This window comes from Vanessa tameamea, chromosome 4 (assembly GCF_037043105.1).
Source record: "Vanessa tameamea isolate UH-Manoa-2023 chromosome 4, ilVanTame1 primary haplotype, whole genome shotgun sequence".
NCBI lineage: Eukaryota > Metazoa > Arthropoda > Insecta > Lepidoptera > Nymphalidae > Vanessa > Vanessa tameamea.
The window spans coordinates 9,203,492-9,229,184 of record NC_087312.1 but is presented as its reverse complement, the minus strand read 5'-3'; the positions used below and the strand labels follow the sequence as shown (position 1 = coordinate 9,229,184).

General features: G+C 32.0%; 1 protein-coding gene across 3 annotated transcripts in view; it reads left to right on the top strand.

Annotated features, from left to right (window-relative positions):
* The first annotated feature begins 228 nt into the window (after window positions 1-228).
* The window catches only part of LOC113394551 (uncharacterized), a 142,329-nt gene continuing 116,864 nt past the window's right edge, over window positions 229-25,693 (top strand). For 2 of the 3 annotated variants that reach the window (XM_026631900.2, XM_026631899.2), the window contains exon 1: window positions 232-809. The gene's annotated coding sequence lies outside the window, so the exon portion shown is untranslated. Of the gene's footprint in view, window positions 810-25,693 lie in introns of all 3 variants that reach the window. The other variant, XM_064220603.1, reaches the window with a different exon arrangement.

The window sequence follows — 25,693 nt, the reverse complement described above, 5'->3', positions numbered from 1 at the left end:
TGATTGAATGAAGATAAGTGCCCGCACTCATTAACCATTTATTTGATATAATAAAGTTTGCTCTTTTTGAATTCGGCCATATACGACCAATTCCATTTTCTACTGAAATGTTTTTGTGTATGTTTTAACCCAATACATTAAATACTTAAAAATATGTTTTCTGTTTATTGCCATTGTGCGTGGAGTGGCGCGCGCACGGGGAGGCCTGCGGCAGGCGGCAGGCGGCAGGCCGCGCGGCGGAGGTGAGGGGTCCTTTGCCGCTCTCCGTACGCCATACGCTCGGCGGCGCCCTCGCGGCTCAGTCAGTGCTTGGCCACGCGAGAACGAGGCCTTTTTCGCGGCCGATCTGACGACTGCATAGCTATCCTTACACACACATTGCAAGTTTTTGAATACAGCGTCGCAGCCGCTCATATTTACAAACTGTTGAGACCTTTCACCATAATATTTTATTCTAATTCGGCCGGCTTCGAACTTGACCCGTGATTGTTTGTTCGAACTGTCAGTGCGCGTGTTGTGCTGTAGCGATAATATAACCTGTATGACTTCAAGGGCACAGGCGACTTACTTAGTTGTGCTTTGGATGCGGTGATTTAGATGAATTGTAGCTTGATTATAGTCTCGTATCTTTAATAAAATTTAAGTGGGCGTATTCGAAAGTTTGAAAATCGATCGGGTGACGTGCGTGGGATTGCGTTTACGTAATCTTTGTTTACCTTGGGCATATGCACTGTGTAAACTGCCACTGTCATCGCTGATACATGTTGATATAGCACCAGTGACATTTCATTCAAGTCAGCAACACATAGGTAAGTTATAGCAGTTAAATGTTGTCCTCTTTGTTTACAAGTTCCAGTGATATGGCTTAGCTTGTTTCATTTATAGCTTATCCGTTATTTTCAACTTGATTTGTTATTGTATTGTATAAACATGCTTGGTGTATACAGTAGACATACATATTAATCGTTTTTGCTATGGAAAATGTCACAATTTATTTAATTAAAACATTTTGGTACGTATTTATCTTATCAAAAATCAACCTTGCTTTCTATTTTTTGATATGTAATGTAATGTATCATTGACAATTGTCATAATTACTTCGTGTGTTGAATGTAGTTGATTAGGGACTAATTGTAATATCCATATAAGTATCAATGAAGAAAGTATTTCTTACGATTGGGTTAAAAGCGTGAAAATAAGGAGACCAGTTTGTTTACGTTCTCGACTGGATATAGCTACACAATATGTCCTATATTGAAAATGTTATTTGTAATCCTCACTATATAATTCTCAAAGAAATAAACAAGATTAAATATTTTTTTTTACTTCAATATTACTCAAAGATACCCTTATATATTTACAATTATTGTTTATGTGAGAAAAAAGTTGTTTAGCTTTTTCTTAATTTTGAAATAATTATTATGAACTCAATACCTACTTACTTCCAGTAAATCATTTTAGTCAAATTCTGCCTATATCTGCCTATATCTTCTATAATAATAAATGTAAATGGTTCAAATATTGACATTGCTAAAACAATAATTAACTTTTGAATGTCAACAACATTCGCAAATGAATTATTTATTTGTGCGAAATGTTTCTTTTGTTTCTTTGACTTTGACATATGTATATTTTTTAATTTATTGATGTTTTTAGTCTTCGACAAAATAATTAAGGAAATCTTTAAGACGTCAGACATCTTAGGACGCACGTAAAAAGACAAGTCAATGAGTTTAATGACTGAAAAGACAATGAAAACAAGCTTTTGCATTACAAAGTAATAACAAACAAGTTGAACGGAAAATGAATGGGTGACTCGTTTTATAAGATGATTCTTTATGTTTCGATAAACACAAGTGTTAAGCATTTATGTCAATATTAGGGTTATATGGTTGTCTATAATAAAAACGAGCTCCGGACTAGCCGTTCTTTCAGCCATGCATTCATATTTCATGAGCACCGGTCTGAGCCACAATGGCGTCGCGATGAGGTCGTCGGACGAGTACGGCTTTTAGCATCCCAACTACATATAGCCGTGTCTAGCCTATTTTTTAGCCGACTTCAAAGAGAAGGAGATTATCAATATGGTCTAATTATATTTTTTATTGTGATGAGGATATTCCTGAATAGTTGAGCTGACTCAATATTTGTATACTTACTTTTATATATTTTCTACATCAGTTGAATTTAAATTGATTTCGCGTGTGGTCTAATTTGAAATAAAAGTTGCATAGGTGTAGGTGGCTCCCATATAAATTTTAAGAAAATCTATTTGTAACGGCTTCACTATTAGAGTGGAAAATAAAGGGATTCGTCGTAATCGATATCTTCATTTATTGTTAATTTACTTTCAAATGGTAAAATAATTTATTTGGATAATTCGTGACTTCTTTTCTTTGTCAAGAATCGAAATTGCCAGTACGGATATCTCATGGGAAATTACAATAAATTAGATTGTAAGGAACACATCCGCCTCGTTCCGCTACACGTGCAAAAGTAAATTATAATTAATTCAGGATGTGTGTATCCCTTCAAGATTGTAAATTACATAAAATATTTTACAAACTATAACCTAGTAGGTACTTAGATTATAAAATCAATACACCAACTAAATGTATAACATAATTTATATTTCTAAAAATGGTGCTAATTTACGACGAAGCAAAATAATTCCATCATAATATCATAATGTTTATTTTTGTATCCGAATGACAGCATATATTTGTAAACAAACATCCATAGCGTGGGGCATAAAGTTAGAAGTAGGTACATTGGACTGTGAGTCAGAATGATGCCATCGCTTCAAGATGATTTGAGGGCACGAGCTGTACGTCGTCTTCACTATTTTTAAAGCGTAATTCAAACAATTTATACACTTGCAAATGGGTCGCCTTGGATGTGAACGATCATCTTTAAGTCCTTAACTATAAAACTGTTGCAATAGTAATTCTCGTTCGTATATATTTGTATGTCGTATGCTATTTAATGTACGTCGAAAGCAAAGACTACTTATCTGCGACGTACTTTAGTAGTCTCAAGAGAAAAAACAATGTTCCTTCCACCCTACGTTTTCACATATATGTGACGAGGAATGAGTAAAGCATTCGTGTCAGTTTATTAAATATCATGGGACGGTGTTGGCGGTTTTAATACATTAAATCGTGCGGTATACGTGTGGTTTGTAGCTGATACTAGGGTTATTTTTAAGAAAATCTTATGTAACGAGGCTTCGTATGAGCTGAGTAATAATAATTATTCGATAAATTACTAAATATTTTTATTAATCGTAACTCGTTGCTAATATCTGTTTGCATAATATTATATGATCTAAGTATTCATAGTAGTAATGATAAATCCACCATTCTTATAAGGATAGGAAGAATATATTCATTATATTATGTTTATTATACATATAGGTACTGGTTGCAGTAAGAACTTAAATATGTGCTTTACAAAGATGTTTCTGGCACATATTTTTACTACTATGTTGTAATGTCATATAATTATGTAAAGAAAACTACCTCCACTCGATAATTATGGAAATATTATATATACAGGTAATTGAATATTTTTATCATACTTGCCTTCATTTAAATAACGCGTATTATACCTCTCTTATAAAAGCCTGGTATGCTGAATGTCATATTTAATAGTGATCTCTCATGATTGTATTTTTCTTATTATTTTGCGTATAATTATTAAAAAACTTTAAATCTCGCCTTTCTTTCTTCCCTGCGAGATTATCTCCATTCTATTCGCGCATGCTTGTTACCTGGAGTGATGTTAAAAAAGCATTGCTGTTGTATGCTTTTAAATATGCACCCTCATTTAGAAATTATACTGCAGTAATAAATTTGTATGCAACGAAGCTAAGCTTAGTTAAAGGGCGAAAAATGTATTACGATTATTTTCATTTATATTGCGTTTAATAGTTTAAGATCATATTATATTGTAGTCTGTTTGTAAGGTTATTAAATGTTGTCAAAAGAGTTAAAAGTCGTTAAAGGATTCTTTGTCAAGGATTTTATTTTAATGATTCCTTTTTGTAATTGTAGCCCCTTTTTAAACCTGGTCATTCACAATATGAACAAGTTTCTTGACCGTGAAGGTTTTAACGTAACGTATTAATATTTTTCAATAGTGATAATTTGATTAGGTACAATTAGGAATTTATGTATGCGATGTCATAACTATATATATATATTATTATATACAATATATTATGATAAAAAATTACTGTCATGTGTGTAACTATAGATAATCAGATTAATAATATAAATGCAATATAAATCAGATTGATATAATACATAACTGTATGTTTGTTTCTAAATACACTACAAAACCAATACGATCGGAATCGTCTCATAATGAATTTATACATGTTTGGGGCCTGAGTATAGACAAGGGCGTTTAAAAAAATAAATGTGACTCGAATAAACGCTGCGTACAGCTCGTTGATAACAAAATTGATAAATATTTGCTTATCTCACTAATTTGGATATAGGATTAGTTAGAATAAAGTGAAAAAAAAATGTTGAGACAGGAGATGATAACACAAATTTGTGAATAATGTATTATAATAACGTCCACCTAAACGAATTTTAATAGGAAATATTTTAGCGGAGTAGTGTAGGCGCAAAGACAGGTGTACAATTTCCTTTCAATCTGATTCGATTAACATTCGATTTCCTCAAGTTTTAGTTTATTGGGAATGTAACTCGACTGGGCTGAATTCAGGAGCGAAATTGCATTTCCAAAGGATTTACAACTTTTCCGAGGCATGAGATTGACCACGGCATGCCCTTTATTTTATTTTAATTCTTCGGCCTGATAGTTTTTGTGTCCACCCACGTTGTAAAGGTGTAGTCTATGGAGTACTAGAATAAATGAGAATGGGTCAAAGATTAATTAGTTTTAACGCGATTGATTTTCTTTGCACCGGGTTTCACTAGTCAAACGGGGTCGAGGTTAGACTGATTACTTTCATTAATGCATGACTTGTCTAAATTTGATGTGGAGGTGGAAATGAAGATATTATTACCAGTCGGCGATCGGATTAAATAGATATACTATAGGAAAAATATATCAAGCCAGTATCATTTCAACTTTCTCACAGGTATTTACCGTCAATATTTAAATTGATAACATGAGCGTAAATAAATGTTCGATAAGGTATGACGATACCAGTTATTTTGTAGGGACATTACATTACAAAAAAAGTCAGAGTATATATTTTTTCTATAATTAAACGCAAAGCTACCAGGAATAACTACTTCGTTGAACCTAGCGAACAATTCTAATAGCAAAAAAATCGTGACATGGCTATAAGCCTGTAAGTACGTACGACAATCCAAGGGTTGTTCTAGAACAATCATCACTTTCGACCCAAGATGATATATAGATACTTTATAGAAAAAATATATTATAGAAAAAAATCGACAATGGCAAACATCTAATTTTATTTTAAGTTTTATTCTAAAGATATGAAATCCCTAATAACACAATGAAAATATTGACGGAAATAGTTGGAATTTTAGTTTTGTATTAGTTCACTCTCATAATTCGATAGGAAGGGAATTCGACACGACCGGAGAGAGTTCATCTTTGCTGAATAAAATATATGAACATATTTAATCAGTAACACATTATATTAAGATTTAATATACGCTTTAACAATATAAAGGGTACGTGTAATTTATAAATGTATTGTTCCATGGTTTATGTGTGTGTTAGAATAAATAGAATGTACACATGGCTGTTAGTTGTAAGTAAATAAGAATTAGCACTTATGAGACAGACCGGAACCTCAGTGTAATCGAGTGAAAATTTCAAGGTCGTATGTTAATAATTCTGTAATTATAATACGAAGTGCTGTTCATTCGGTAGTACTGCTTTGTGCAAGCTTGTCTGGCTACGCACCAACCACACATTCTAGCCCGAATACTTACGTACTGTTTTGTTGAGGTTTGAAGGGCGAGTCAATCCAATGTAACGACAGGCACAGAGGACATATTACGTGAATTCCTATGGTTGGTGGCAGGCACAATGGCGATGATGATGAGATTACTGTGGCAATGGTTATAAATTGTGGTGAGCACTAACCATCACTTGGCTTTTTTAAATAAAATTTTAAATATAAAAAGTAGAGATACATACATATAAAATTGTGAAAAAGTAAATATTAAATGGTCAAAAATGGCCTATAAATAACAGCTTCATTGAAATGGTACATGTTGGAAAGATATACGAGTTAAACATTTAAATTATAATTATAACTTTGTTAATTATAAATAATTAAGAAAGTTTTAACGGTTGAATGTAGGTTGCTTATACTGCAACACATTTTATATTACTTGGTGTATTGTGCAATTCACAGTAATTGGCAGTTAAGGAAGAGACTCATTAATGGACTCAGTTATTACAAATAAAATATACACGGTTAATAAATGAAGAAGATATTGTTTTCTTAAATAATTATCTTAAGGCGTTTTCTAAAACATTGACATTATCTACACATATAATAAAATTGGAGTGTCTGTTTGTAATATTAAAATAACCGCGTTTTACTAAATGCATATGTATGTATACACGGTACATATACGTAAATAACATTTTTTTACAATTTTTGTCTGTCTGTCTGTTTGTTCCGGCTAATCTCTGGAACGGCTGAACCGATTTTGACGGGACTTTCACTGGCAGATAGCTGATGTAATAAGGAGTAACTTAGGCTACTTTTATCTTAGAATTATATTTAAAATAATGATAAAGTCACGCTTTTTTATTAAATTCAAACGCGCACGAAGTCGCGGGCACAGCTAGTTTATATTATAAAAATACCGTAAGATAAAGTGGATATGAGAAAAAGTAAACCTGCAATAAAATCCGATAGTGCAATCTTTAAAATCCCATTAATTAAAACCAAAACTATCGGAGTCTATATCTTAGAATGGTATTCTTTATATCTTGTTACTGCACCAAACGTTAGCGCGCTTTAATATACTTCTAGTGTTTTAATTGCAAAAGTTTCAACTCAAACAACAATTGATCCACAAGAAAAAGAACACTGGATATAAGAACATGATGATGATGACACGATAAGGAAAGTAAGTAAGGTCTCCATTTATTTATAATCGTTACTGAAATCAAGCATGACGCATAACGGATCGTTATATTATTCTGTTCCCGTTGTTTTTATTGGAATACATTTTAACACGGGCAATCAGGTGTATCTTATTCTATATTCAATAATACTATGTGCAGCATTTGCATAGTATTTGATTTACTTCAATGATGTCTACAGTATGAAATTTTATTAATACTTAAGCGAAATATTTTTAAAATGATTTGTAAGATTGATGTTTACGACGTCGCGTGACTGTTACCTATTGCATTCAGATTTCTCTGTACGGATTAAAAAAAAAAAGATTGTTTCTAATCACGGATATTACGCGATGAATGCCGAAATAATCTTTTTGTGCTAGGCTTAGGTTATTTTGAGAGAAAACGCAAGTACGACATGCGATTCAGATCTAGTGGATTTCCATTTTGTGATTGATAAAAATGTGATATGCAGTTCGAGATATGTTCACGGATTTTGTATTTCGTACGTCTATGTTGAATACAAGAATATTTTTTTAAGTGTTTAGCCGTTACATTTTAATAAGGGCAATTCTTATAGTTAGTGAAAGTCGTTAAACGTTTTCGCTTTCAGTTAACAAAGCAAAAAATATCGTGATCGTCGCCCTGTTAGAATCAATGAATTGATCATATCGAAGTTTTTCAATTTATATTACTTGGTAAATTATTTTTTCGAAATATTGACGTCAATAAAAGTAATCTTAATTTAAAAAAGACTTATGTTTTCATAGAATACGATTGTTCGTACTTATTAGTATTATTTAGAAGCGAATAGTTAGTTAAGACGCTGAATGTGCCGTCTTCCATTATTCTGTCATTATGAATATTGATGAACAGCGTTACTTTATGTATTTTCATGTTTTATTAATCACGATTGTCGTACGTTGTGTTAACAATTGAGTACCTAATTAGCTTCTGCGTACATAATCATAAATACACAACGTTTACTTTCACTTTTCATTTATACTATATTTTATACATCGACAGGCAACTCTGAAACATTTTCCGCGTTTCTTTCTGTTAACGAATCAGAATGTAAATAGCTGAAGTGTGCTTTGGAATTGATTAGGGCTCCTGTTGGAGCCCAAAGCTACACGTGGAGATTACGTTGTTTTGTTTTCGGAGGGGCCGATGCGATTGCGGTGTAGCGGAGATAAAAGCTGGATTAGGAATCTAACTATCTGCTTAGAGATCATTCCCCTAGTGCGGTCGACATTGTAAATCACTTTTCCACTTGCGTTGTTTTGCTCGTTTTTTCAACTAAAAATAATGTTTCAGAATGTTATAAATACATAGCTTTAATTTGAAAAAAATATTATTTTTATTTTTAGCCAATTATTAAAAAATTACCACACCACAGTGAAAAATGTTAGAACATCCACGAATTAAATTATTATATCAATAAAAAAATCGAGACTTTGTGGCGGTCGGTCTCCATTTAGAGCGGTGCGTATCAAGTATCGATCTGAATGTTTCAACTGCGTCGCTCCACATTTCAAGCTTGAAGCGAAGCAAAATTGCGTTAGGGATACACTCTAACTCTATACTGGCAATAAGAAAACTGCCCGTTTCTACAGATAATTCCTAAAAATATACAAGATTGAATCAATGATATGTATCATTTCATAGCAGCTTTTAAATAAATACATTTACCGTACAAGATGAGCAACAAGACTATTTTTTTAAAAAAGCTATTCAAAATAGCTACTGTTACGTTAACCTTAAAAGGAAAACATTTAACTTGACTGCTTTAACGAATTTAATTTAAAGTTTTTAGATAATATTTATCTTAACGAGAAATATACGAGTATTATCGAGTATGATTTGCACCGCGGTAGTCTGGTTGCAGTAGTTTACATAACACCAGATGTTCGCTGACTCAGTGTACGTGGCGTAGGTGTCACTACAGATTACGAACTAACTCTCTATTGTTAATGAGAATGACGTTATAGTTTCTCCTTTTAGTGTAGTTCCTTATACAGTTTTAGTGTCCAGTTTCGTTTGATTATGCCTTTTAAATAGAGATTGGATGTGATTGTAAAGCTTATCTAAATAAAGTTCGTTTTAATCTTAATTAATACCTAATATCATTTATATAGAAAAATATGTAATTTTAGCGTACAAGGAGATGATATTGATGAAGGTGCTTTTAATCTGAGATTACCACATGTATTTAAGACTTTAATTAGAGGAGATTTTAATCTGTACGGATAATAAAACATCGGTCGGACTCGTCAAAATATTTGAAAGCAATTAACAGAAGTGCGTTAAAAGGAATGAAATCGATAGATTGGTCTGGCTCAGCATATCAGGACAGGTGATAAATATTACTACTATAAGCTCCGCGTCCTGACTTCGCATGCTAAAAAAATAGTTTATATTTAATGAATAATGAGGATGAAACAAACATATCAATGTACTACATAATATCTCAAAACTTAATCTATTTGAATTTAAAAAGAGAACATCCAGTCTTAATGACACAATAATATTTGGGAATTCATTACTTAAGAACGAACCAAACCTTTTGAAGGAACAAATGGTACAGTATAATTTCTTAAGAACCGCCGTAGTAACGTGTTAAACACGCTCTTTAATATTATAACAAAAAAAAATGTTTAATTTTTTTTGTATGGAATCAAATCAAAATATACTTTATTCAAGTAGACTTTTACTAGCACTTTTGAATCGTCATTTTACAAACTATATTAAGTGAGGCTACCACCGGATCAGAATGTAGATTCTACCGAGAAGAACTAGCAAGAGACTCAGTAGTTACTCTTTTTCAACATTTAAAATACAAAGTTATGTTAGCCAAATACAATTATATATATGTATATAATATATCCTGCCTGAAAGTCAACAAGTATTAGCACCACGCCTTTCTGTCATCTATGTAATCCTGTATTGAGTAATATGCTTTTATATTCATGTATTTTTTACAAATGATTTAAATTTATGAATCGCCAATTTTAAAAATAAGTACTTAATTCGATGCATTTATTTATATACCGTAGGTTCAAAAACAGCGCAATATAGATTAAAAGTAAAACCTACGATCTTGTTAGAGCCGCTTCCGAGATTTTAATAAGGAATTGCTAACATAAATTTATTAATCTATCTACCATGTATACTGAATGAATATGACCTTAATATCATAAACAAAGTAGATCTCAAGTCACTGGAGTGAAATATTGCTCCCTACTATCATAAAATATGTACATTTTGATGTATCGTAATTACTTGTTCGTGACAAGAATACTTGAAAAGATTTCTTGAATACACAAGTCATACATTTCGATGTTCATAACATATAGTCAGATGTGGCCCATTGCATAAGACACGAGTATCCTAACTAAACATCGCGTCAAAGCCAGCTCACTGGATTTTTTGAAGCTCACAATTTTAATTTATAATGTAATTAATGTTCAGCGGCGAGAAAAAACTTCGTAAAAAGAAAAAAAAGAAAATATAATTTTGTCATTTCATTAGTATGCTCCAAACCGTATTGGAGCAGCTTCGTTAAATAAGATCCAAACCATATAGGTTGCCTTTACGCGGAGAGCCATGATAATAATATTTATTAAAAAAATGCTTGGTGGTAGGGCTTTGTGCAATCCGTCTGGGTAGTTACCACCAAGTTATTAGAAATTTTACCGCCAAACAGCAACACGTTTTGTGTTTGGATTTGAAGGGTGAGTGAGTCAGTGTTAATACAGGTTGAAGGGGCATAATGAAGGGATGTATTGACGATGTAAGGAATGTTTAACATTTCTAACAGCGATAATGTTGTTGCGTGTTAATGACCATTTCCTATCAAGTGGTCCATTCTTAAATTTAAGATTATATTTATATAAACTTTTTAAAGTATGTGATATATTTGATTCCTAAGAGAGGTTATGATTGTATTTAAGATTTCGCCTTATTGGAAAAAAATATAGAGAAATAAAATGAGATTATATTATCTTATATTTTCAATTAACATTATAAAGTGCATCGTAATGCACAAACATATATTTATACGTAAAATTAAGGAAACAAATGTGTGCAATTTGCATTTAAACCCTTGTTAAATTGTAGGTTTACGAGCTACATCACATTTAAAGTGTACCGTGTTTTTCTAACGTAATATCTTCCTGTATAACGTGGAATGTATCATCGTAATTTCGCACGGATAGGGAAACAGTTAAACAGTAACCACATTTACTTCATGCTTGATAATTTGAAGCATTTATGGCCACCGTGAGAAATATTTCAAACGTACTTTCCGCTATTACAGTCACGTTTGTAAAACTTAAACTATCTGAATGCGAGTTATCATCTACTGCATTATGGCATAGATCTACTTAGTTAAACGTAACTAGTACCACCAGCTGTAATCCAATACTATTTCGTTTTTAATTGATTGCAATCCAATCGCAAACAATGAAATTGCAATTAGTACAGAGTAAATATAATTTCAACAACGCCAGTTAAAATATGTGAAATCTGCTTTAATTCACATGCACATATAGAAATATCAAAGCAAAATTCAATCTCCAATAATCTCAACGAACTATCGAAATTTATAATAATAATATTTAGGCCTTTTTGTACTAGTCAATTATTTTTTTTATTTTTTTTTGCATTAAGCGATTGTACAAAGGCAAATATAGTCTATGGTTTATTTAAGAGGACAGTCCTTGCGGAACGCCTAAATAGCGCTTACTATTTTCGAAATATCTTAAAACTGGAGCATTGATTATGGATGAAAAAAAACATTCAGTATCTTAATAGATAGATCTCAAGTTTCACCGCGTGATATTTATAAAATTTGTATCAATAACCTGGTAAATTAATCGTCAACATCGCTCCAAACACTGAAATCGACCTTTTCTATTAACGTTTTTTAAGCTATTTAGCGGCTAGTTTATACATGTATTTTTGGTTAAATGGGGACACAAAAGTGTAAATAATAAGTTCACCGTGTTCAATTTCTATTATATCTCACAATATTGTAGTAATTTTTATTTAAATATTGCTTACTTTTTGGCATTTGTCGTCCATACATTTTAGTATGGAGAAAATAATTTGACGGTTTTGACTTATTATTCGACATCGCTGTCAATAAATTTTCAGTCCCTCCCCAGAGCCCAAGGTGAGAGCACGTCAATTTTTATTTCGAGCCGACTCTTATAATTTCGCAAAACGTCTACGCACACATCGACAAGTTGGCATAAGGGTGGGGCGCGAGTGTCGTGGGACGCAATTGTTAATTTTTACTTTTCAAGAGACCAGATGAACTCAGTAAGTAAGTATTACTAACCGGTTATTGTTTTACTCATCTTTGCTTCTATCTATTTAATTTCTATCTAATTCAGAATTAAATGGGAAAACGTAAAGAAAATTATCGAACACATAAAAAAAATAAAGGACTAATTAAAAAATAAACAGTATGTAACAATTAAAAAAAAATCTGTGAAAATTTTAATTGTCTAGATTCATGACATACAGCCTGGTGACCGACAGACGTACGGACAGACAGAGGGACGGACAGTGGAGTCTTAATAATAAGGTCGCGTTTTTACCCATAAGGTATGAAACCTTAGAAACACTACTTACCAATTTTTTAAGTAAATTTTTTACCTTAGCTTAGTTCGTAATTGTAAGTTGAATTGTTATGTTTTTTACAAAATGGTGATGATTGATTAATATTAACATTGTTTAATTTGAGCTTCAATTGTTATATTTGTGAAACTAATTTAGATTTTGTATATGTATAGTTGTATTTTAATTTTGTGTAAAGGCATCGGGTGCATTCGGACAGTTAGACAGGGGGTATATTCGTACGCGTACGAATGTGCCCCCTTAAATTTCATTAACCACCAGTATATCAAAATTATTTTTTATGAAATAAAATGCATAAAAACATATCTTCCTATAACACCAGAAGTCGTAAAACCTTATTCTATATCTGTTAGAAACAGAAAAACCAATGAAGGAAGAAAACCGGGTAAATACATACTAATATTATAAATGTGAAAGTAACTGTTTGTCTATCTCGCTTTCACGCCAAAACTACTGAACCCATTTAAATGAAATTTAGTACACAGTTAGGTTAGAGCCTGAAAAAGGACATAGGTATTTCAATTGGAAAAAAGTGTTATAAATGATTGAAAAGGGGGAACAAAGGTTGTATGAAAGTAATATAATTTTCTTTAACTTTTATGTTAAATTCAAACGCGTACGAAGTCGCGGGCACAGCCATTCACGTTTATATACCTGAAAACATCAAACTAGAAGACAGACATAGACAGAAAGAATTGACAAAATAGAACAGGAAAGGAAAGCCAGAGCAAGGCAGTGAAACGTAGTTTGAAGGAACTTAATTCAAGACAAAAGAAAAAGAGAGGTAAGCAAATAGACAGCGATGAAAATTCATAGGAATCTGAAGGATCATTGTATTATCAAAGACTGTACAACGATGCCATACAAAATTATTGTAAACATCTCATATATACTGATTGTAAAGTTTAGAATAATCAAAAAGTAAACGAAGGATGAACGATTTTATTTTTGTTATTTTTCTAAGGAAAGATTTATCGACCATTAGTCAAGTCACATATTATTAAGTTAGTTCTTTAATAAATAAATATTTTTGTAATAATTAATAAAAATTTAACGATTTTAATTGGCTTTTTAATTACCCTATATGAATCTACCCCATGGCGTACGAAAGTACCCCATTTATTTTACATTTACAACAGTGAGTATTCCTACTTTATTAAAAACATCCCGAAGAGAGTCTCTAGCTCCAAGATTATAAATAGACCGGTTTGCTCTCTTTTGTAAAATAAAAACAGATTCAATATCTGCAGCATTACCCCAAAGTAATATGCCATATGAAATAATACTGTGAAAATAACCAATATATACAAGACTAGCGGTACCAATATTAGTTAGTTGTCTAACTTTTCTAACCGCGTATGCTGCGGAGCTGAGTCTTCCTGTCAGGGACGATAAATGAGGACTCCACTGAAGTTTGGAATCCAATGCTATTCCCAAAAAAAAACCGTAGTATTGGCTACATCAAGACGGCCACCATTTAAAGATATATTATAATTTTGCTTTCTAAAATTTGGTTGGGTAAAAACTACACATTTTGTTTTTTGAGTATTCAAAACTAAATTATTTACTGTAAACCAATCGTGTATCTGTGATAATGCACCGTTCACATCGTCATAGTCAGTTTTTTCCTGTCTACCTTAAAAATCAGTAAAGTATCGTCAGCAAACAACATTATATCACAAATACCTTTAACGTAGAAAGGAAGATAATTTATATATACTAGAAATAGAAAGGGACCCAAAATTGATCCTTGTGGAACAATCATTTTTAATGAAAATCCAGAAAACTTTATGCCATTAATGAAAACTTGCTGGACTCTTTGACTTAAATATGAAGCAATGAGATCAAGAGCTTTACCTTTAATACCGTAGTATTTGAGCTTATAAAGAAGCGTCTCGTGTTCTACACAATCAAATGCTTTAGACAAATCACAGAATACTCCAATAGCATTCTGTGATTTTTGTCAAGCATAGTAAATATGTTTAAGAAGTGCTATTCTCGCATCAGTTGTCGAGCGACCTCTTGTAAAACCGAATTGCTCACTATGAAAAATATTATTTGTACCGAAATGGACGAGAAGTTGATTTAAAATATTTTTTTCGAATATTTTACTTAAAAATAGAGTATTGCAAAAAAATATATTTAACTCCGTTATTTATATTTATAAAATTTAAGAAGTGATTATTTAATGTGTCTTTACTTTAATTTAATTCGGTATATCTACCAACCTTAAAATATCAAGAAAATAATTATTATTATTTTGTTAGACGAAAGCAGTTGAAACAATAAAAATCATAATGAATATTTGGCATCTTAATGCACTCTGACCGCACCCTATGCTAACAAATAATTTATAATTGCGTTTGCGAGTGACAACCTTATAGCTAATACATTACTCGTAATTAAATGTATTTTTATAAATCCTACGTTATGAACGCGCAATGAAAATTTAATTTATTCGTTGCACCGAAAACAAGCAACTAATTATCTCCGGGGATGCGTACGATACACTGCACAATGCAACTGTATTATTGAAAAGTACCTATGTGTGTGTTCTAAAATTAATTCCCACGCTTACAAACTACGCTCTTAAGCTAAATGTTGAACCTAACTCACTTTGCTAGTTATAAACGACTATATAACCATATTATTAGATGTTAACTATTGTAGTTACTACTCCGTTGATTCCTTAACCCGTCCGTCGATTATTTAGGTCATTGAACTAACGGAAAATGAAGAGAAAGAATAGATATGAATTAAATTAACATATCGTGACCATAACGACACAACATCATTAACTGGTCATGCTTCATACATTCATTAAAAGTCAAGATTGTTTGCCGACCAATTATAACATCTATTATGGACACTATAACTTGTTTTAAATTTTTTTTGCACATGTTTTTACACGGTTGGTTATTTTTTTTTGAGCAGTTATAACAAATTACTAAAAAGAAAGAAACTTCGCTCCTTTTCTTCGTGTTTACTGCTGAGAATAATTATATAATAATTAAAACCGTTTTAAAATTGAAGTAAACAAACAGTTTTTTTTTTATAAATAACTTTGCGTACGAACAGGTGCACATTGATTTACATTAGGATAATTTAAGTGGGCAAGCTTTCAGTACTTTGAAAGTAACTTAAAGGTTTTGACGACACAAAAGAACGAAAGGTAAATTTGTTTTTCATTCGCTAATCAAAATCAAAATATTCTTTATTTAGGTAGGCTTTTACAAGCACTTTTGAATTTTCATTTAACAAATTATATGAGTACTAGCTGTGCCCGCGACTTCGTTCGCGTAGTTGTCGGAAACACTATCATGATTATCGTTTGATTGCTCACGTTGGTTTTTGTTATTATAATCGTCAATAAGATTTAATAATATGTTTTACAGTACTTCAGCGTAGATTATATTTTTAGTTTTATTTTCTTGTGGTAGAAGAACATACTGATTTTGCCCGCAACCCGATCTTGACAACGCGACATATAGTTGGCCGTGTGAAAAGCAGTCTTGACGTAAATCGATTCCTACGTGTTTAAATGTTTGGCCCTGTGATTTATTAATGGTTACGGCAAAAGATAACTTAATGGGAAATTGAATTCTTTTAAAATTAAAAGGTAAATCATTTGGAATCATTGGGAAGCGAGGTATAAGCACTGTTTGACCAACTGCCGGACCAGTCAAAACTGTTGCAACGATCACGTTATTGCGAAGGAATTTTACTTGAAGGCGGGTCCCGTTACATAAATTTGGTGGTTTAAGATTTCTGAGTAAAATTATCGCAGCACCTATTTTTAACTTCAGGGAATGTGGTGGAAGGCCGCTCGGGTTTAAAGAATTGAGAAACTCTTGTGGGTAATGGACAGCATCTTCTTGATCCATTACATTATCAATAGATGGGTAGGTAGTTATATCGCCTGGAAGTTTGGTTAAAATTAGGTCGTTAATTTCGTCAACGCTACTATTTCTCGCCGCCAATATTGCCCTTTGACACATCCATTGGTAATCTTTATTTTCTATTTCGACGATATTAGGGTAAACTTTTGATATTAAATCCTCTATGCTAGTCACTCTTTCTCCTAAATCGCGATCAATTTCAATTTTATTTTCAGAATGAGGTACTTTTCCATCTCCTATTAAAAGTAACTTTGAAGGAAAATTTGTACTTCGTCCCCCCAAATGTGCTCTCATATTCGTAGATAGTTTTAAGGTATGGACAAATTTCCATAACGGTGAACTTTTAAGGCAAGACCTTACAATGTCTGCTCTAGTTCCTCTTAAAATTACCGGTAAAGTTTGTCTAAATAAATTACCAACATCTGTGTTTTTATTGCTTATTGTTATACGGTCAATTATGACAACCCTTTTCTTAAACATAAAAGAAATATTGTACAATAGTGTACGATTGCGAATATTTTTTTTGTTAACAATTCGATGCAGGTGTATCGACATCTGGATGTAAGACAAAAGAAAAAGTCAATTGTAAATAAATAAATCACAAACAAAATTCATACTCTGCCTAAACAAACAAAACGTTCAACAGGAAATGTAATAGTAAATCTGAATGACTTTTCTTTGTCTTGGATTAGGAGAAAAGTTCATGAATTGTAATACCTGACGGTAGACATGTTTGCTTAAACACTCAATTTTGATTCCAATTTTCTGTCATTATATAGGACCACTATGTACGTATAGGGTTTAAAAAAACATCAAGAAGAAGTGTATTTATCGATAGACCAGATTTACAAATTTGGAGTATATCATATATTTACAAACCTACCTTGGCTGACACCGCCTCCAAAAATAACAATAATTTTAACTATAATATATTATCGTAATAACTTTGCTGACTTTTAAATAGTCTAAATATTTTTAATTTCATTTTACATAGTATAAATCTAAAAAATATTGTGATCATTGTTTGTTATTCATAGGTTTGTGTTAAGTTAGATTTAAAGTGGGTAGGTACATACTTATCTCCTTGCGTGGAAACACAGAACGTACCTACATATTGGTAAGTAGAATAAGTTACTTGATTATTAAGTTGTAGAATAATAAGCAATTATTTTTTACTTTTTAGAGCATATTACTTTTTTTCTCTTTTGAAGTCGGTTTTTTTTTTGTCAAAATTTTTGTTTCTAAAAGATTCGGCCGAGTATCGCTAACGTGCTCCTTAGAATTGTTCCGTTCCCTTCCGTACCGTTACTTTGTCAAGGATCCTATGCTCAGAACCTTACCAAACTTTCACCATAGTACCCTTGAAGTATATCCTTTATAATAAAAAAAGAATCATTAAAATTGGTTGGCACAATTTTGAGTTATTCACCTATTTATCGCGCACATACATAATGCACATTTAGGACTTATATCGTTTTCATAGGGATACCATCATCGTAACAGGATAAAATTAAAATGTGGCCCCACGGGAAGCACTACCTTTCAAACAAAAAAAAATTATCAAAATCCAGTGAAAAGTTATGAAGTAACAAACATATAAAAAAAAAAAAAATACAGACGAATTGATAACCTCCTCCTTTTTGAAGTCGGTTGAAAACAAATAATATTAACTTAAACGTAATAAGATAAACAAACCGAACAATAAGAAGTTTAGATTGTTTCTCCTTTGGTGTTATTATTTCATAAGGTGATTATAGTACAACCGTGTTGAATATGCTTGAACGTAATAGAAATTACTTGAAATATTGAACTACTAATTTATTTGTGTAGTCATTTTAAACGATATTCACCTATTTGCTTATTTGCATAATTTATTTTCTCAGTGATTAATCTGCATCGGTGAAAGTATCGCTCGCCATTATGAACTTTTTTACGTGTATAATGTTATTTTTATACCTTATTTATACCGTGAAACGTTTGAATTGTTTACTTGCAAAGTACGAAGGAATGTTCATTGAAATTTTATCTTATATCGTAAGTTAAAACTACAGCAGATTATGATTTAAATGTAACCGATTTTAAACGATAAAAAATAATGAGCAAATAAGCTGATAACAAAACCTAATTTTGATAAATAATTTAACTATTAAGAATGTTAATTTTTTTAAGTCGTTATGTGCAATGCTACTTCGCAGAACTACACCCGCGGGTGAGAGTGGCGAGCGCGGCGGCGGGGCTGACCCGCCTCCCCCTCAGCCGCCGCCGCGCCCCGCCTGCTAGCACACTCTTAACAAATAGACATATAGTGTCACGGACTTTTTTTTTATTATTAAAAGAGGAATATATCTTTTATACACATTTTTTGAGTAACTTAAAACGTTTATGCTGCGCACGCATCGAAAGTCCATAAATGTGAATAATTTTCCTCGTTTTTGCAACATTTCTCACTGTCGCTGCGCTCCTATTGGTCGCAGCGTAATGTTATATAGCCTAAAGCCTTCCTCTATAAATGGACTATTCAACAAAAAAAGAATTTTTCAAATCGGACCAGTAGTTCCTGAGATTAGCGCGTTTAAACAAACAAACAAACAAACTCTTCCGCTTTATATATTAGTATAGATAAGTGACGCTACCACCGGTTCGGAATGCACAACAATTCATTACTCGGCTCGTGCGAGACCAGGTGTTCTAGCTCTCAAAATAATGAAATATCTTTATTGCCTGTATCAATAAAACATATTCCTTTTTGTAAAATAAAACGACGGTATCAATCAGTAATACCAATAAGGGACATGGTTGATAGTTTCGGCCGGGACACGTATAGGCAATTCTGTTCGGCCTTGCACCGGCTTTTCTGGCGCGGTGACGGTATTGTTTGCTCTTTTAATTGAAATCGATCTTTTGTCGATATACGGAACTCGCCTCGCGAACTGAGGATAACGTCAAATATTTTTATTATATTTAAGCTGACATTTATTGAAATTCAGTTAGTAGTTTTGTTACTCTTCTACTATAGTATCAAATGGAGTTAAAATCTTATAAAATAAAAATGAGGTATCAACTTTCAATTTGACGCCGTAAAACCTGCTTGCTTTAAGTTTGTCTTAAATCTACTACCGGTTCGGAAAAAAATACTTCAGCCTAGAAGAATTGGCGAAAAAAACTGGCGAGATTACTTTTCTAATTATTATTGTTTATTATATTTCCAATTATTTATAAGAGATACTTAAAATATTATGAGATTATTTAAAAAACTGCGGAATTAAATTAATTGAAAACGTATTCAGATTTATGTTATTACGTGTTTGTAAAATTGTTGCGAATACGAACTCATCATCCGTCTTCTTGATATGCGAGATGAACGATCCTCGAATCACCTATGTGTGTGTATACACAAACGCAAACATAAGCGTCTATCTAATGACGTGATCTAAAGATGAATAGATTTTTATAAATTATGATGCGTGTTTTAAAATCGATTCCATTAAAAAAAACTTACAAATGTTATCTTAATATATCGTAAATTTTATTTTATCGTTATATTCAAATTTTATATGTATAAAAATCACATAATAATTTGGGTGCAATAAAGAAAATGATATGGGATTAAATGTAATTTATACCCTACTATAATAAGGAATAATGTAGATTTTTACCGGTAAAAACATTTTTAGAACTGGTTCATTACTTACGAGGATTACCCCCTACATAGGTACAATCTAACAAAATTTACCTTTTTGTAATATTAATATAGACAACACTTTTAGAGTAATGGTACGGTTTAACAAAACGTATGGACACGTAGGCGGGTTCCGAATTTGTCCTTCTACGTTACATTTTAAATATTTTTTTACTGTTATATCAAAGTTATAAATAAAGTTATCTATATATATGTGGTATATAAGGAATGACATCTAATCATTTGTATAAGGTGTGACAAGGTCATGCACAATGATATCATCCAGTGTGGATTGTAAATCAGAGTCTTGTTACATTGTACCGTGTACGTTACAAGCGAACGAATCATAATTTACATAATTTGTATAATGTTAAAAACATTCAATAATATATTTCGACCAAAAAAAAAGTTAATTATGATCGATGTGTATATTATACAAATATATAAGTTGTCCTTGTCGCCCAAAGACACAGGTGCTTTGAGAAATTTTAAACATTCCAAACTTCGCCTATATATATAAAGGCAACAATACGAAATATTGCTGTTGAAATCTACCCCGACTGTACAAGCCCACAAAGTTCTACCATTGAGAAAGAATATGATAATTTAATTTATAACATTTGTGGGATAAATGCCTCCAAACAGCGTATCATTTTACGTAGGTTTTTACAAGTACGAAGTTGCAGAACAGCACTGCTGGAAAACATTGCACGTACATTTTAATAAACAGGAATCGAATCCACATTTCATTCATCGAATAAACTATTTCTACTAATTATTCTACTTCTCGATCTTCGTTTTTAAAGTTTAAATTGTAGTTTTGCATGTCCAAACATTGTTGGCAACAAGTTTTAGCTATTCTGTGTTGTATTTTATTTATGTTATCATAATGTAAAATTAAAGCATAATATAATAGCATAGCATAGTATAATATTTATTTTCTATAAAGTAAAATAAACAACCAATATCGTTACCGACTTTGGCGGTATCATCGTAAACTAACATCACTACATCAATTCTTTCATAAGCTTACGTTAAGGCGTTTTAATGTTCGCGCGTAAAGATTGATGATTCAATAAAAATAAATATATTCTCTAGCAACATTACGCTCATATTATTCGATCGATATTATCGCTCATAGTTTATCCTTAATTGAAATGATAAAACCAATATTAAAAAAATAATTGTATAGATCTGTAGGAAGTCTATCGATATGATAAATCAATGCAATATAGTGATTAGATTGATTATACTGACGACTTCATCGTGTCTTTATAAAACAATCTAATAATAAAAAATTCATCTTGACTGTCAAAATTTAAAAATAATAAATTTTAAAATATGATGTGCATAGGAATATATTTCAGAGATTAATGGCTACGATGATGACGTTGCTCGCCAAACACGGGACGGTTATTGAAAGCTTTTGTAAGGCATTCTCGTGATTGACAAATTGCCGCTTATCCCCGCTTGATGCCGCGCCAACAATGATTAACCCGTCTCTGATCACACCATTCTTCCCAACTTATAGACTATATCTCAGTTTTGTTGCGTTTAACTGACTTTCGTCACATTTTGTGTTGCCATATAATTAAATTACTAGTGAAGCGGTGAGGCTATTTATAAATAAATTCTTAATATGTTAATTTTATTACTTTTTCACACATTGCCACTTTTTATATCCTACTGATTATTACTATCGGCGTGCATTAGACTGAGTAAGTAACGCTCGAGCTTACAAGATGTCTTAGAGTGCGTGAAAGTAAAGAGAAGAAAAAAGACAAATTAGGTTATATTATTTTATAAGTTTATTCTATTAAAATGCCGATATTTTAAGGTGGAAGGTCGCGCCTTCTTGATTGTATAGATCGATAGTTGTTGAATCATCTGTATACACATACATTTTTAGTATTTTTAGTGTAGTATTTTTAATGTAAATTTTGTTTGTTTGTTGTAATGTTTATTTATTCTATCTCTTGTTTGAAATATTTAATGAATTTGAAATTGTTATTATGATAACAGAAAAAAATTGGTCCGAAATTGTTTGAGGCAAACCTTTGATACGAAGCGAAGGTCGGAAAATGGAAACAAGCTAGTCTGCGGTTAAGCGCCGAATCGATTTAAAAGCTAGAAGCATACATTTTTTGAGCAACGTGATGTAAAAAGTTGGAAATATTTTGTATTCGTCGGATTTTGTCGCTCGAACAAATTGTATGAATCTAGCTAAGCTGGGCACAAGAACCGTGTGCTTAGTTATTATGCTGTTTAGTACAAAATTTCTTGTTTTATTCTCTGCTTGTTGTCTTGACATATTATTGATTTATTAAAAATAAAGAAGGTAATTCTTTTTCTTTGAAAATAACGATGATTTATTTTTAAAAATACTTCGTCTGATGGATAAATATTATAAAGTGTATATATATAGGATATCTTTGCTCATACCATTAAACCGAGATATCCTATCCTACCCAGTGATCATACGTCACGCATTCAATTATTTGCTTGATGGCTTTTAGTTGTGCCAAGAAAACACTACATCATATCGCCCTATGGTAATTAATAAATTAATTGTAGAAAGCATTAGATAAAAATAGAATATTGAATAAAAATTCAAGCTTAGTTTATTTTATTTTTTTAATCTCAATGTGATTATTGTGAAGTCATCTATAGGTATATGTGTTGCATATCGATAGTACACTATCGATAGACTATCGATAGACTATTGATAGTTAAGGTGTTAGCGATAGTATCGATAGTCTATCGATAGTATTATCACGTGTCCATTATGTCGATAGTATTGCAAAAACTATTACTTTTAACCTAAACTATCGATAGTCCAAAACTATCGATACTATCGATAGTATCAATAGTATTGCTTACAAAGAGCTAGCGATACTATCGATAGTATCGATAGTATTGCCGTAATCAATAGTATTGCTCACGGAGAGCTATCGATAATATCGCTAGTATAGATCAAAATGAAAATATCGATATCCTGAATAGTTTTCGAGGTCAACTATCGATAGTCAAACTATCGATAGTTCTGCAACGCTGATAGGTATGTATACTGTAGCAGTTCGTTGGCTGTGTACAGCCGGTGAGATTGTTTGGTGCGATATTGATGCTAGTTATATTAAGATGTATTGATGTTATGTGAACGAGTTATGCCCGCTTCCGGCTTCTCGATGGATTTTGTTCATACAGTTTGTTTATCTTAAGAAAGTTTTGAATTTATAATAAATGTATTTTATACGTTGATCTAGAATACAAAATGCGTATTACTCTGAATTACATCAGTTCGGTGTTTTTTTTTCTTGAAATGCTTTGAATGCATGATTCAGACGTAAAGTTATGTTGAAATTAAAACTCGTAGAATATATTTAATACAATTATACTCTTCTAAGGATAATATAAATCGGATTATTGTACGGACCACCGATAACTATGTACTTATAATTGAATATTGAGCCGATTATCAACAACGCTTTATTAAAAGTAATTAACTTTCTTATAAAGTCAAAATAAAAGGATTTAAGAATATAAATTACAAATTAAGTTAAATGATTTATAAATTGGATATTCATTATCTATGAAATATAATAATCTAATTAAAATAAATTAAATAACAATTCGCAATAAAATTTATTTAAGTTTCTAAAATGCTCACGATATCATTGTCAGTTGAATAAATTCCAACATATCTCGGATCCATCGTGAGATTATTTATTATTGTGCTATTATTACTTCAGACGTATAACAGCCGTTTGACGGGTGTTGTGCGAACCGAAACGAATCACGCCGTCTGACGACTCCGTAAGCATAAACCTATATAATATCATTTAATTTGATATAATATGCTATTATACTTTTCTATATGAATATCATATTATAAAAGATCAAAGAGCGTCGAAACAATTAAACAAAACATCAAATTATCTCCTTCACGTATCCCGTTCATATGTTTTTAATAAAAAAATAAAATTTTGAAGTTACTATAATGCTAAAACAAAATAAGATCATAAGATCGGTACTTAGCTATTTCGTTTCCCTCGAGGCATAAGCTAATTCGACGTGCGATATGAAATATTATGAAATATGAAATTGCATATGTGTAAGGGTGAGCTCGCTGGGAGAATAATAAAAGGACCTAGCGAGCGGAGGTCACGTTCCCACCACTTGTGTGGCGGTTCGGTGCCCGGTACGCTTGCAGTTAAATTAAGTGCTATCAATAATTTTGCTGTATTTGATTTCTTTTGCGATATGACTTTGACTTGAGCTTTATTATTCGAGGAATATTCATTTCAAAGGCTTGTGGATAGATACAGATATGTATGTAACGTTTCGTTTCCTCGCTTGAAATCTCATTTGAATTAAGAATTTAGTTGTGCTTTCTTGTAAAATACGAGCGAGATCATTTCATTAAAACCTTTCTAGTGTTTTGTTTTATCCTTATATGATTAAACAAGTACTAAGCGGTTTTATTTAAACATGTGTTTTTACGACTTCTTCAGCCACGCGTTGCCATGAGAAAAAATATGTAATTACATGTTTTTTTTTTTCCAAAGTAGTGCGCATTCAATCTAGACACGCGGTAGCGTGTCAGCCAAGTTCAAGTAACAGAACTGGCGAGCAGCACCGTGTGTAATATTACACGAACCATTTGGAGCCACTTTTGACCTCCTCATAACTCAAAAACTATTTGACATAGACGTGTCAAATTTGGCTTATATATTGAGACTCGCGAGATACATATGTGTTCCGAATTTCATAAACGCATCTCAACGGTTATTTAGATATTAACGTCTAAAAATCGTCATTTTTATCACTGACTGACCTATAGATCAAAACTATAAGCTACTTCCAGGTGACCTAGAAAGTTCAAATTTGGCATGCAGGTAGATAATTAGGCCAATACAAAGGAAAAAATCTGAAACTGGTAAATTTTTATCATTTTATTATAATTTTTCATTTTATTGGGTCTATTAGGAACACTTATTGAGGAGCGTTGCGATAAAACCTTGACGCGGACGTGTCCGAGCGAGTGGCAAAGGCGCTCATAAGAATTATTCCAATGCCTTCCGATGGAAGCTGCCTAGTCTATTTGATTGCATATTCTTTGTTTGAGTATACTAGTATACAACAAAAAAATAGGTTTCGTGAGGCTGTAGTAGAGTATGTATATCGGAACTGGGACGATTTAAGTATGTATTCTAGCGCTACAAACGGGGATCCTTATTGCTTGGAAGAACAGTATCGAGCAAGCATGCTGATGTCAGCAAAGGACTGGTGAATGGGTCCAATGGAAAAATAGAGAAGGTACATTGGGACGTCGACAACAGCAATAGCGCACGTAACAATTCAAATTAAACAT